Source organism: Thamnophis elegans, chromosome 6 (assembly GCF_009769535.1).
Source record: "Thamnophis elegans isolate rThaEle1 chromosome 6, rThaEle1.pri, whole genome shotgun sequence".
Classification (NCBI taxonomy): Eukaryota; Metazoa; Chordata; class Lepidosauria; order Squamata; family Colubridae; genus Thamnophis; species Thamnophis elegans.
In genome coordinates, this window is record NC_045546.1 from 62,068,114 (window position 1) to 62,082,095 (window position 13,982).

A 13,982-nucleotide genomic window follows, 5' to 3' on the forward strand; every position below is an offset into this window, starting at 1 on the left:
AATTTAACTCTAGGTGTGCTTTACTGCTCTTAAAGCCAACCCTGACTATCCTGATATCTGTGGGAGATAAATTCTATCAAACATGGGCTTCTAGAAAAATCTACAAAGCTGCTGGCAACTTTCTCCTTCAGAAGGTAGAGGAACTCATAAAAAGATCACTTATCCTTGATGTTACGCTCATCCAAAGGGAAGAATTAGTCAAAGGGCAAGTCTCAGTAATACCAGAAGTAAAACCATATATTATAATGATTATGTAATCATTTCCTGACATTTTCAGTCCATCTTCGTGTTTATCTTTAAAAATTGATTTTAATTAATTTAGAGCAAAAAGAATGTATAGTAATTTTATTTAAAATTACAGTTAAAAAGATACAAACTAATACAAACTAAAGAGAAAAGAAAAATAGGACGTGTAGAAAATGAAAATTAGAAAAAGGAACATAGTAAAGAAACAGAACTATGTAAAGAAATGACTCCCCCATGATAAATATAATTTCAGTAATTTACCATCTTCTCTTAAAATACAATAATGTATAAACAAATCTTTAAAACCTCACCAGTGAATCCTGATCAGCAAAAGTTCATTAATTGTTATCAGAGAGAACATATCTATTTAAATCTTGATTTAAATAAACCAGTTTTATATTCTTCATTTTACTTTTACAGTCTTGATCTTTAATCTCTTCAAATGATGTCCTAGAACTTGATTTCTTTTCTTTTTTCTTTGTCTTTTCTTACAAACTTCTTCAAAGCTTTAACAAGTCTCTTGTAAATTCAATATAGGAAACTTATCCAGGTCACTATTTATATTTCTATATTCCTTTTATTTATTAAGTTATCAGCTGGTTTCATTTCTATGTCCAGCATAACACCTTTTTCTATATGATTTTTCTAGCCTGACATTTTAAATCCTCTTTCACTGCAGTTTCTCTTTCAGATCAATCTCAGTCTTGACTAGTAATATATATTCCTCTATCATAATATCTTTTAAACATAGTGTATTGATACTGGCAGACATTTTTAAAATTAACTTCCAGGTTCATTTTTCAAAGAATGTCAAAGACATTCTTCAGAATGTCCAATGCTAAAATATTTTGGTCATTCTGAATTAGTAGGTAAAATTACTAAATGTTATTCTCCTTTAATTGTAATCTTCAGTTATTTCTAATTCCCCATGCTGTCCAAAGTCTTATCCTGTCATAGTTTTTTTTAAAGACAATCCAAAACAAAAGCTTTTTGCACAGGAAGGATTCTTATAATTAATTTTATATCTGAAAATTTGAAATTAATTATAGAAATCCTTTCTGTGGGAGTTTTTTTTATTTTGAATTGTTTTTAAGGATTATGTGGTTCCTTAGTCCAGTGGTGGGATTCAAATTTTTTTACTACTGGTTCTGTGGGTGTGGCTTGGTGGGCATGGCTTGTCTTGGTGGGCATGACAGGGGAAGGATACTGTAAAATCTCCATTCCCTTCCCACTCCAAAGAAAGTTTACTGTCAACCTCTACTTTCCTTGCTTGCTATCGGCTGCCATAGAAATGGGGAGGGAGGGGGCTTGAGATATTTCGGAGGGGGAATTACTGGTGCTGGAGGAGTTATGAAGAAGGGAGTTTTGTTCTCACCATCTTCTGCGCATGCTGGTGGCCTTTGTTTGGACTTGGTCAAGGCCAACCGTCTCGCATACCAACTTGATGAGGCTTTTTGAAGATGCACCCCACATGACACCTTAGGGAGTTGCAGATTGGACATTGGGTTGGGGAATTGGGGGGAGGGTGCTGGGTAACATTTGTAGAACCTTACTCTTTTCACCATTGAATTTCATTTTATTAGATAGTGCCCAATGTTCAAGTTTGTCAAGATCCTTCTGTATCTTAAGCCTGTCTTCTGGAGTGTTGGCTATTCCTGCCAGCTTGGTGTCATCTGCAAATTTGATGAGTTCCCCATTTATTTCCTCATCCAAATCATTGATGAAGATGTTGAAGAGTACTGGGCCTAAAACAGAGCTTTGGGATACTCCACTGCATACTTCCCTCCATGAAGATGCAGTTCCATTGAGGACTACACGTTGAGTGCGGTTGGTCAGCCAGTTACGAATCCATCTGATGGTGATGCTGTCTAACCCACATTCTTCTACTTTATCTAGTAGTAGGTTATGGTCTACCTTATCAAATGCCTTACTGAAGTCCAAGTAAACTATATCGATGGCATTCCTCTGGTCCACTAATTTTGTCACATTATCATTAACTGTTTTATTTCATTTTCATTTTCATTTTATACAATCACTTATATACTGTGCAATTAAAAAAACAATAAACACAATTCATCTTCTATTCCACTATAGAAAACCAACATAACACTTCATCCTCCATACACCCTTTCTTCTCCCCCTCCAACTTTCATTTCTCCCCTCCAGCATTCCCCTCTTCTACTTCCCCTCCCCCTCAGACATTCCTTTCTCCCCTTCCCTCCATCTCACCCTCCTTACATTCCCCTCTCACTCCCTCTCTACTCCTCCCTCTTCTTTCCCTCTACTCCTCGCTTCGGTGTATTTCTACTATTCATTAATCTATTCGATTTGTATTTTATACTAAAATTGAAAGAAAAGAAAAAAAAGGAAAATAAAAGGAAAAGAGAAAAAAAAGAAAAAAGAGCAGCAGTATACAAGTGCAATCTTATTGTTTTGGAAGTTGAAACTATATTTCCCCCCTCCCCCCCTCCCCCCAGTAAACCCCCCTCCCAAGCCCCCTTCCGACTTCCCAGATCCCATACCCGGCATAGCTTTTTATCAAACACAGTCTAGAGTATATTAAAAGCAAATAGATTAAAAATTAAAAGATAAGAGATAAAGGAAAAAAAAAAAGGAATAAAAAACAAAAAAAAGGGAAAAATCAATAAACTCTCTACGTTGAGCTCAGCTTCCCATCATTATTAAAACTTAAACAATGTACATCATTCCTAATCTCAATTAATTTATTACTTGCAGGATTTCAAACTATATTGAAACCAAATAGGTTAATCCAATAGAATTCTACTCTAGCTAGGGGCCTTATCTCTTTATCTAAATATCTGTCTATTTCCAAACCTTTAATTTGTCCCTTTTACCTCCTTCTCTAAAAAGCAGTTTAAACACATCTCAAATACTTCTCTCGGTTTCCTTTTCCAACTCTTCTCATCCTACCTCACCCGTGTCCATATATATATATTATTTTCATCTGTACTCCTCTCATATTTGCTCCGCCTTCCTGCACACTCCCTGGATATATCCTTCCAAACATTATATTCCAATAACAGTTTATATAAAAATCAACTTACTTTCTGGCTCAAAATAAGCTCTAATTGAACCTTCACTACCCTCCTGTCTACACCAGGCGTCCCAACTCTATTCAACCTAAACCACAATCCAGGAACATCCCGATCTCCACCCTCCTCACCCTAGAAAATAAATAAACAATTTATATAAAAGTTCAGAATTATCCATCGTCTTTTTTAAGTCCCATACAATATATTTTCCGAGGAAATCAGCGTCCTTCTTTCAGCCTTAATGTCTCTTCATCGGTATACAACTATACCATTTTATACAAGACAGAAGTCACAAAGTATTATTCAAATTAAAATTAAGCAAATGTTTTGGAAGCATAACTAAATCCTTGTTCTCTGCTTTTCTGCCCTTCCGGAGGGGGAAAACGATACCTCCCGCCTTGTAGTTGTGTGTTTTGTTGTTTCTCTTCTACTTCTCCTTGTCTTTGTCCAAGTCCGGGTAATTCAGGAAGTCCCGCCTTTAGGATCTTATAGTAAAAGTCTCGGGCTTCCCAAACAGAGTTGAGGCGGTGTTTTTGGTCATCAAATGTAACTGTAATACCAAATGGCACCTCCCATCTGTACTGTATCTGATTATTTCTGAGTTCTTTAGTTAGAAAAGCATAGTCTCTCCTGGCTCTTAACATTTGGGGTGGTATTTCTTTGAAAACGATCAAGTCCTGTCCATCAATTTGCAGCCTGTTATTGTAAAACTCTTGTAGTATCGCATTTCTGGATTCTCTTGTAGCAAAATATATAATTATATCTCTCGGAAGCTGTCTCTGTTTTGCTGCCCACGAATTATGGCGGTAAATTTTTTGGATCTGCCAATCAAAGTTGAGTCCCGGACTTCCCACCAAACGGCTGAAAGCCTCAAAAAAGGTCTGTTTCAAATTCTCCTGTTCATTTTCATGCATTCCCCTAACTCTTATTGCAAACGCCGTCTTTTTATAATTTGTCATAACAAGTTGTCTTTCTGCGTTTTCAGCTTCCTGTTGCAATATTTCAATTTTAGATGTCAGATTAGAATTAGCTTCCTCCAAAAGCTCCAGTTTATCTTCCATTCCTGCAATATAATCTGTCATTACAGTTATGACCCCGATCATATCCTACTTTGTTTGAGCAATCTTGGCATCAAGCTTGTCACATAAGTCCGAAATAAGTTGCTTCATTTCCTCTCTAAATTCTTTAAGAGTTTCAAAAAGAAATTCTTTCGTTAACAAATCTCCAGAAGAGGGCATAGAAGGCAAGAGCTGCGGCTTTATAGCAATTGCTTGGGATGTATTGTTAAAAAAATGTTTAGACTGCTTTGATTTGGGAGCCATTATAAAAAGGAAACAAACAAAGTCTCTGCTCACCTTGATTTAAGATAAAATACTTTCAATAAACTTTTGGCAATTAGTAAAGAGAAGTCTTCAAGAAAACAGGGCTGATTAAATATATCATATATCAAATGCGGAAGCTATAAAATCGCCATTTTGAAAAGCAGTTAAACAAAGGAGTTTTTTATAAAATTGAAGCTGGTATTTTGAATAATAATAAAAAAAGGGTTCTCAGGAATGGTCGCTGCTTGGATTGATTTTAAATAGCTTAGTTTTGTCCTGAGGGGGGGGGGCGACCTGCCTTGAGCTGAAAAAAAACAGCTGAGAAGATTTGGCCGGAGTAAAAAAAAAAAACCTCAGCTTTTGTTGAACCTCTTCTCCGTTCACAGCTAAAAAAAGCTGTGAACTACAAAGAGGATTCTAACGACTGAGTTCCTCCCTACTTCTTTCTTGCCTGAAAGAACAGATATCTATAGATCTTGTAGATATACGAACCAAAACTCTGAGGGCAGCTCCGTTGAGCCACCGGCGACGGCAGCTCCTCCCCCCGGAAGCCCAATTTTGTCACATTATCAAAGAATGCAATAAGATTAGTCTGGCATGATCTGTTTTTGACAAACCCATGTTGGCTTTTGTCTATTACTTTGTTTGCTTCTAGATGTTCACTAATTCGTTGCTTGATTATCTTTTCCAGAATCTTTCCTGGTGTTGAGGTCAGGCTGATAGGTCTGTAGTTTCCTGGATCTGTTTTTTTCCCTTTTTTGAAGATGGGAACCACATCAGCTCTTTTCCAGTCCTCTGGTAGTTCCCCGATGCTCCAGGATCTCTGAAAGATATAGTTCAGTGGTTCTGAGATCTCGTTTGCCAGTTCCTTCAGAACCCTGGGGTGTAATCCACCCGTTCCTGGTGATTTGAACTCATCTAGGGTAGACAGGTGCTCACTTACCATTTTCTTCCCTATTTCAACTTGGGTTCCTAATCTGATTTTTGTGGTGCTGTTTTTGATAGGTTGGACTATTTTATCCCTTTGTGTAAAGACAGATGCAAAACATGAGTTAAATAGTTCTGCTTTCTCCCTATTGCTTGTCACCTTCTTGCCACTTTCTCCCAGCAAAGGACCAATTGTTTCCTTAACCTTTTTCTTGTTTTTAATATGTTGGAAGAAGCTTTTTTTTGTTATTTTTTACTTTTGTGGCAAGCCTTTCTTCATTGTGAGCCTTAGCTTTCCTCACTTCATCTTTACATGCTCAGGCTATTTGCTGATATTCTGCCTTAGTTTCCACTTTTTATACTTATCTTTTTTGTCTTTCAATTTGTCAGAGAGTTCTTTATGCAGCCATGCTGGTTTCTTTTGGGAGCTGTTATTTTTCTTCTTCATTAGTATTGTGCTAGAATGGGCTTTTATAATCTCATTTTTCAAAATTTCCCAAGCTTCTTGACTTGTTTTCCCCTTGAGGATTCTCATCCATGGAATTTTTTCCCAAGCTCTCTCTAAGTTTATTGAAATTAGTTCTCTTAAAGTCCAAGACTCTAGTTTCACTTTGTTCTACTACTTGTGTTTGCATAATGTTGAATTCCAATATTGCATGGTCACTTGCCCCCAGGGTTCCTGTGGCTTCAATACCTTCTATCATTCCCTCTCTGTTAGTGAGAATTAAGTCCAAAATGGCTGATCCCTTTGTTCCCTTCTCTACTTTTTGGGAAACAAAGTTGTCTGCTAGGTTTGTTAGGAACCTGTTGGATCTTCCACTTGGTGCAGAGTTTGTTTCCCAGTTGATGTCAGGGTAGTTAAAATCCCCCACTACTATTGTGGTGTGCTTCCTACATACCTTAGTTAGCTGACTAGCAAAATGTTCATCTACTTCCTCTGCTTGGTTGGGCGGCCTGTAGTATAGACCTATGGCAATGTCATTCCCCCCCACAACCTTTATTATTGACCCAAATGCATTCAAGATAGTTCTCATTATTGTTGTGCTCTATTTCTGTAGAGAGGTAATTATATCTTATATATAGTGCAACTCCACCTCCTCTTTTATTTGGTCTATTTCTTTTAAATAATTTAAATCCTTCTAGCTGTCGGTTTCATCCCACCAAGTTTCTGTAGTGGCAACAATATAGTATCTGCCCTCTTTTACTTGAATTTCTAATTCACCCCATTTATTCCTCATACTCTGTGCATTGCTGTATAGACATTTGAGTCCATTTTGACTGACCCTGTGTTTACTGTCTACATAACCTGTGTTATGCCTGACTGCCCCTATTTTCTTGCCACTTGTATGATTCATGCACATGGTATGGCACTCACTATTAAATGTTTGGTTTTGCTTGACAGCAGGACTGATAATCTTAACCGCACAAACATCTGTGTTACATGCACTGATAACCCTATGAATTTTAGATTGATGGAGACAGAAATGTTCTGTATCAATTAATTCTCTGTCCCTGCTGTTCAGTTTAAATGTTTATCCAGAAAATCTGTCAATTTAATGCCAAGTAGCTCAATCCCTTTCTTGGATGGGTGCAAATCATCTCTTTTGTACAGTTTTTCATTGGACCAGCTGCAGACATCATGACTAATACAACCAAAGCCTTCCCTTTTACACCACTCCTTTAGCCACACATTAAACTCTGCTACACACTGGACCTTCCCTTTTTGTTCCTTATATACTGGTAAAACCTCTGAAAAGACAAGCCTACAGCCTATACTACTAAGTTCATACCCCAAGCTCTAGAAATCATTCTGCACAGAAAGTACATCTTTTTGGGACAGGCTGTATATTTGTGCCAAGCTGTATAATAGCATCAACATCACAGTCCTTACTTGCATTCTTGACTATCTTAAGAATACTCCTCTTGTCTCTGCTGGCAGTAGCACCTGGCAGACACCTGACCTCTTTTAAAACCTCCATATCCTTTCCTAAATTTACATCCCTTATGATTGAATCACCAACCAGAAGGTGACTTCTCTTTTTGCATACCTTGCTCTTCTTGTGCGACTGATGTGTGATATCTGGTTCCCCATTTCACCTTTCTGAAGTAAGTTCTTCATTTTGGACCACGATCCTCTGCTTATTTGTATTCAAATGGAGTTGAGGTTTTTCTTTCTTGGATATTGAAGGAGGCATGCCTGACATTAAGCAAGATCTCACTTCACACCCATCCCGTAGTTAAAAGCTTCCATGTGGGGAGCACCCAAATGTCTAACCCCTGAAGTGAAAGTGCCTTTCGAAGTTATCTCACACCTGACATTTGGGAGAATTATGATTGGACTGTGCACGGGATGCCAAGGGGAGGGGAATGAATTATACAATATATTATTCGCTTTCGCGCCTAATTAAGCAGATTTAGCTTAGCTTTGCAACTGTTCATTTATAATTAGTAAAAGTACATTTGATTTCAACTAATGGAGTCCAGTGGTTTTCTTTCCTGATTACTGAATGAAGAAATGCTGACAGAATGTCAAGCAGCCTTATAGAAGTTGAAACGGCTGTTTGCCGTTGAACCCATTTTAAAACACCCTGACATGAATGCACCTTTTGTGGTCCAAGCAGATGCAAGTGGTGTGGCGGTGGGGGCAGTGCTGCTCCAGGCAAACACAGGTGGAAAGCTGTAACCTTGCACCTACACGACCCATAAACTAACAGAAACAGAAAGACAATGGGCAATTTGGGAAAAGGAAGCTTTTGCAGTCCGATGGGCTTTGCTAATTTGGCGGCATTTCCTTGAAGGAGCTAAGCACCCATTTGAGGTATGGACTGATCATAAAAACCTTGAAGGGTTGAAAACCCCGCAGAAATTGTCACCTAAACAAATCCGCTGGGCACAACATTTTAACTAGTTTAACTGTACACTAAAATACATCCCTGGGGGAAAGAACTGATGCCTTATCCAGGCTTCCCCAGTACAATGGGGCCAAATTGGTGGTGATTCATACAGTCATTCCAGCCAAACACCTAGCTGCTCCGGTGGTCACCAGGAGCCAGGGAAAAGTGGACTTAGAAGTGCCATCTGATTTGATGAACAGACTGAGGGAAAGCCTTACAACTGATGAATGGTTCAAGTTACACTCCAATGAGTGCACCATGCAGGGTGGCCTTGCTTGGGTTAGAGCCAAACTATATGTTTCTGCTAGTCTAAAAAGTGTTGTCCTTCAGCAGGCCCATGACTCAAAACTGGTGGGGCATTTTGGGTTTGTAAAGACATTACATTTGGTTAAAAGAAAATTCTGGTGGCCTTCGTTGAAAAAAGACATAGAATCTTATATTGCTAGTTGTCCCTTATGTGCAGCTACAAAGAGACCACCAGGGAAACCTCAAGGACTGCTTCAAAGTGTCACCCAACCTGATGCCCCATGGAAGGAGATATCGATGGATTTTATTATTGAGTTACCAGAAAGCCAGGGAAATACTGTGATCTGGGTGATCACCGATTTGTTTTCCAAGCAAGTGCATTTTGTGCCCTGTTTCAAGATTCCTTCAGCAAAAGCACTGGCTAAACTATTTATTTTACATGTGTATAGGTTACATGGAGTTCCTGAATACATTATTTCAGATGGGGGGGTCCAATTCACCTCCTTCTTCTGGAAAGAGTTCCTGAAGCTAGTAGGCTCCACCCAGGGCCTAAACTCTGCCCACCATCTGCAGACTAATGGGGCCTGTGAGAGGGCTAACTCGGTTCTAGAGCAGTATCTTAGGTGCTATGTCAATTATCAATAGGATAATTGGGCCAACCTCTTGCCCCATGCAGAGGTGGCGTACAACAATTTGGCACATAGCAGTACTGGAATGACCCCTTTTAAGATAGTGTTCGGCCAGGAGTTTGTTCCCATTCCTGAACTGCCCCAAGAGAAACCACAAATCTTGTCTCTGTCCAAGTACTTTGCTTAAGCAAAGTAATCTTTGCTTAAGCTTTGTCCGAAGCTGGAGTAATCAGCTTCAAAGTCTATGACTCGCAAAACCTTAGACACAGCTCACAAAGCACACAAAAGACAAGCTGAAAAAAAAAAGGTCAAAGGCAAAAGGATACTAGGTTGGGGATAGGGTATTCTTGTCCATTAGGTTTCTTCAGACTACCCAGAAATCAAAGAAACTTGGTCCTAAATATGTGGGACCTTTCCCTATTATTAAAATTATAAACCCTGTGTCAGTACAATTGGACTTGTTAAAAATCCTTGGGCAAATCCATCCTGTGTTTCATGTGAATTTATTGAAACTGGAACATAAGTATTTAATGCGGTCACCTCAACCCCCGCCCCCTGTTTCTCTCCTCAATGAAGGAGAACAACATTTTGAGGTTAAAGAAATCCTGGATTCTAGGAAACAAAGGGAACGAATTCAATATTTGGTATCTGGAAACATTTCCCTCCATCCCATTCTGAGTTGGTGAATAAGTCTGATGTTAGAGCTCCCACACTCTTGAGAAAATTCCATTCCAAGTATCCTGATAAACCCTAAGTGTGATATATATAATTTGTTATTGCTGTTGATACCTTGTTGACAGGTATACGTGATCTCCCACTCACTATGGAGGCTGGGGGGAAGGGGTGCTTGTCTGCTTGCTTTTGTATGATTTTGCTGCTTTCCGTTAGAGCTCACTTAGTATTCTCCCAGCCCAGCTTCAGCGACTCCATCCATTATCTCAGGGTCATAGACGAGGGTGGCGCTCAGGCATGGGGACAAATTCCATACCACTGGTGATTTAGAAAGGGGTCAACTCAGTGCTACTGTGCACTATGTTGTTCTAAGCCACCTCCACAAAGGGCAGCAAGTCTGCCCAGTTGGACTGTTGATGGTCCACATAGCATCTCAAGTATTGCTCTACCATGACATTCATACGTTTGGATGCAAAACTGAGATTAGCCCCAGGTCGATTCTATCGACCTCAAGAATTCCCTCCAGAACTTTGCTGTGAATTGGAAACACACCAGTGGTGGGATTCAGCCAGTTCGCACCTATTCGGGAGAACCAGTTCTTAACTTTCTAAGAGGTTCAGAGAACTGGTTGTTGGAAGAAATCTTCTTTTGGTTTTTTTCTGTTTTACAGGGCTAATCCTGTAAGGAAGGCAGGAAGGAAACATTCTGGTGTTTTTTCTACCTTAATCTTTATTGCCCTGCTTAGAGAAACTGCCTCTCTGGTTAACCCTTATTACATTGTAACAGCTATGGCAACCTGAGTAATGTTGAGTTGGCCATGGCCACATGGTCACATGACCACTAAGCTCCACCTACCCACCTGGTCATTAGGACAGAGAACCCATTGTTAAATTATTTGAATCCCACCACTGAAACACACACACACTCCAGTCGGAGATGACTCTGCAGGGCACCCCGTGCAGACAGTACACATGCTTTATGAACATCTTGGCTAGTTTTCTGGCTGAGGGCAATCCTGAGCAGGCAGTGAAGTGAGCTTGCTTCAAGAATAGGTCAATCACAGTCCAAATGATTGTGTTTCCTCTAGTCTCCAGGAGCTTGACTATAAAATCCATAGCACTTTCCTCCCACAGCCAGCAGGGGTCCGCCACTGGTTGGAGGAGTCCAGGGGGCTTCCCCGGTGTCAACCTCATGTGCCGTGTGTCATAAGGAGAGTTGTGGCACACATGGCACAACTCTTAATGTAATCCTCTATGTCTGCCTTCATCTTGGGCCACCAGAACTGTCTCCTGATCAGATGAAGGGTCTTTAAGAATCTGAAATGGCCAGCCAGCCTGGAGTCATGGCTGCATTGCAGGACTTAGAGCCTCAGGCTGGTGGGGACATATAATTTAGATCCCTTCCAGGCTAGTCCATCCCTTAATGTCAAGGCACCCTTGTTGTTGGCAAGTCATTGGTCAGCTGGGAGGACAGACTTCAATGTCGATGTCATTTGATCCCCTCTGGGGCCGTCCTGGCATTAGCTTAGCCTGTGGTAGTGACTTGGGCAGCAAGTTGAGAGGGGGGAATGATAGTGAACAACCTCCTCTCAGTGGCTATTAAACTGTGGCTTTCTTCACAAGGCGTCTGAGCAGCTTCTCTCCCTCCCTCCCGATGTATTTTGGCTCAAAGTTGAAACATTTAAAGTACTGCACCCAGAGGACCTATTTAGGAGAGAGTTTTTAGGGGGTCTTTAGGACCTTGGGGTTTTTGTGATCAGTCCAAACCTCAAATGGCACTTTGCTCCCTTCTAGGAAGTGCCACCTGGAGAGGAGTGGCCATCTAACTGTGTAGGCTTCTTTCTCCCACACTGCCCATCATCTCTCTGTGTCAGATGTGCCTCCTTCAATACCTAAGAAAGGAAACCCCCAACTCCATGGTTTTAGAGAAAAGGTATTTTTTTGCTCGATATAAAGTGATAGCCGCAAAAGTAAAGGAAGGTCTGAGGCTAAAGGCGCGAAAACTACAAATTAAAAGTATTCTCAAATTCCTCCCCCCATGGATGTCATGGGGGGTGCATCTTCAGGTGGCTTCATCCATCTGGCATGTAGGGATCGTTGACCTTGACAGGGCATAAACAAGTTCATTCAGCTGCACAGTAGATGATGACAGCAATCCTCCCTCTGTCAGACCTGCAAGCCATCTTTTCTTTTGGACTTCAGGCCTGCCACACTTTCTACTGTGGGAAAATGGGAGAGGGGATTATACGGAGTTGGGTGATATGTAGCCATAATAACATTCTTTCTTAGAAAGTCAAGGTTGCTTTTGTTCCTGCACCTGGCCAGATATGGATGGGAGGAATCTGTCTTTGTGGCAGTGAAAGATTGAACCATGTGATGGACTTGTGGGTATTGGGGCAGGATATTGAACTTTCAACTGGGTGGGAAAACCTGGAAGCTTTCAGCTTCAGGTTTTCCCAGATGTGCCAACATGACATCTCTAATAAAGTGGAACTTTGAGGAAACCTTAGCCTCGGAGTTTTATTTCATTGGGGGTGTTTTTTGGAACCCTGACATTAACCCAAATCTCCCTTAAAATACTTTACCTTGGGATGCTATCCAGGGTCCTGAGCCTCAGCGTTGACCCGAACCCGGACAGCGCAAAGGCTCAGGGAAGATGGAGGAAGAGAAAAAACCCACAGGGGGAACATAGGTGATGGATCAGCGATTTATAACAAGACCATCTACTCTCCTTCCCAAACCATGGTGGAAGCTGAGGAGGCACTGAAAGGGAATGCCAGTTGGAAGCCAGATGCAAAGAGCCTGCTCCTGGGAGAATCTTGCAACCGGACCTGGCTCTGCAAGACGAAGCCATGGCATTAACCTCCCCTCAGGAGATGCTATTGGAACCACAGATGGATGCAGGATCAGCCTCGACCTACGAGTGGAGAATGCCAAAGCAGATGTGAAAAAGGCACTCCAGACAATGGGGATTCCCTCCACGATCACACAGCCAGTTGCTGGCCAGCCTCCTAGACCAGTTCGGACAGCTAAACGTGAATGGGGTGACCACTGCCCTTAGAACCAAGCCACCTAGGTGGACCTTGGCTTAACCAATGTTCACCTTTCTGGGCTGTGACCCCCCCAGCGCAATGGAGTAAAGCTTCAGTTTCTTTTCATTTGGTGCAAAGCTTCCTAGCAGCTGGAATGGGGCCAATTGCAGCCCCGGTCAACCCTGGGGTGCAAGTGATCCAACACTAGGGTTGGGTGAATCAGTCTGGTCTGGTGATGACAGGCCCACAGCAGAGCTTCTGGGGGATTCCAACCCCAATTCTGCAGCCAGCGTTTGGATTACCGCCAACTAGCCAGATCCCACCAAAGTGGGCTTTCTACCCCGGACAAGGATGGGAGCAGTATCAGTGGATGCCAGCCCCAATTCAACAGATGGTGACGGTGCAGCTGCTTGGGATATTCCACCCACAGATTGTGACTCCCCAAGCGATCCTGCTCCAGGCGCAACTGCAAATGCAGCCCCAAGCTGCAATTCTGCAACAAATCCCAGCCCAACAGCAGCAGCGGGTGATATTGCCGCAACAAGTGCCCACCCAACAGCCCACACAAGTCCCTCTGGCTCCAACGCCTCCCTGATTCCAGGAGACATTTAATGGAACACCTGGAAGGCTAGCCTATTTACCTCCACCGAGTCTGGGCACACATTGACAAATATAGCCTATCCCATCCGCTTTAAACAGGTCAACAGGACACTGATTAGGGGAAACCCCCACCAAGCTAATCATAGAACTTGTGAGATTGCAGATAGGCCTTTACTGAGAGCTCCTCAGATTCATCGTAGTGCCAAAAATGAATGAATCAATAATCTTGGGGCTTGCATGGCTAGACAAATGGGGACCCACTATAAAATGGGAAGATGGCTACCGAAGGTTAATCATTAGTGTCAGGCTGCTACCTCCATTGAGGCCAGATCACCATCCAGTGACCACAGCCCCCAACAAGG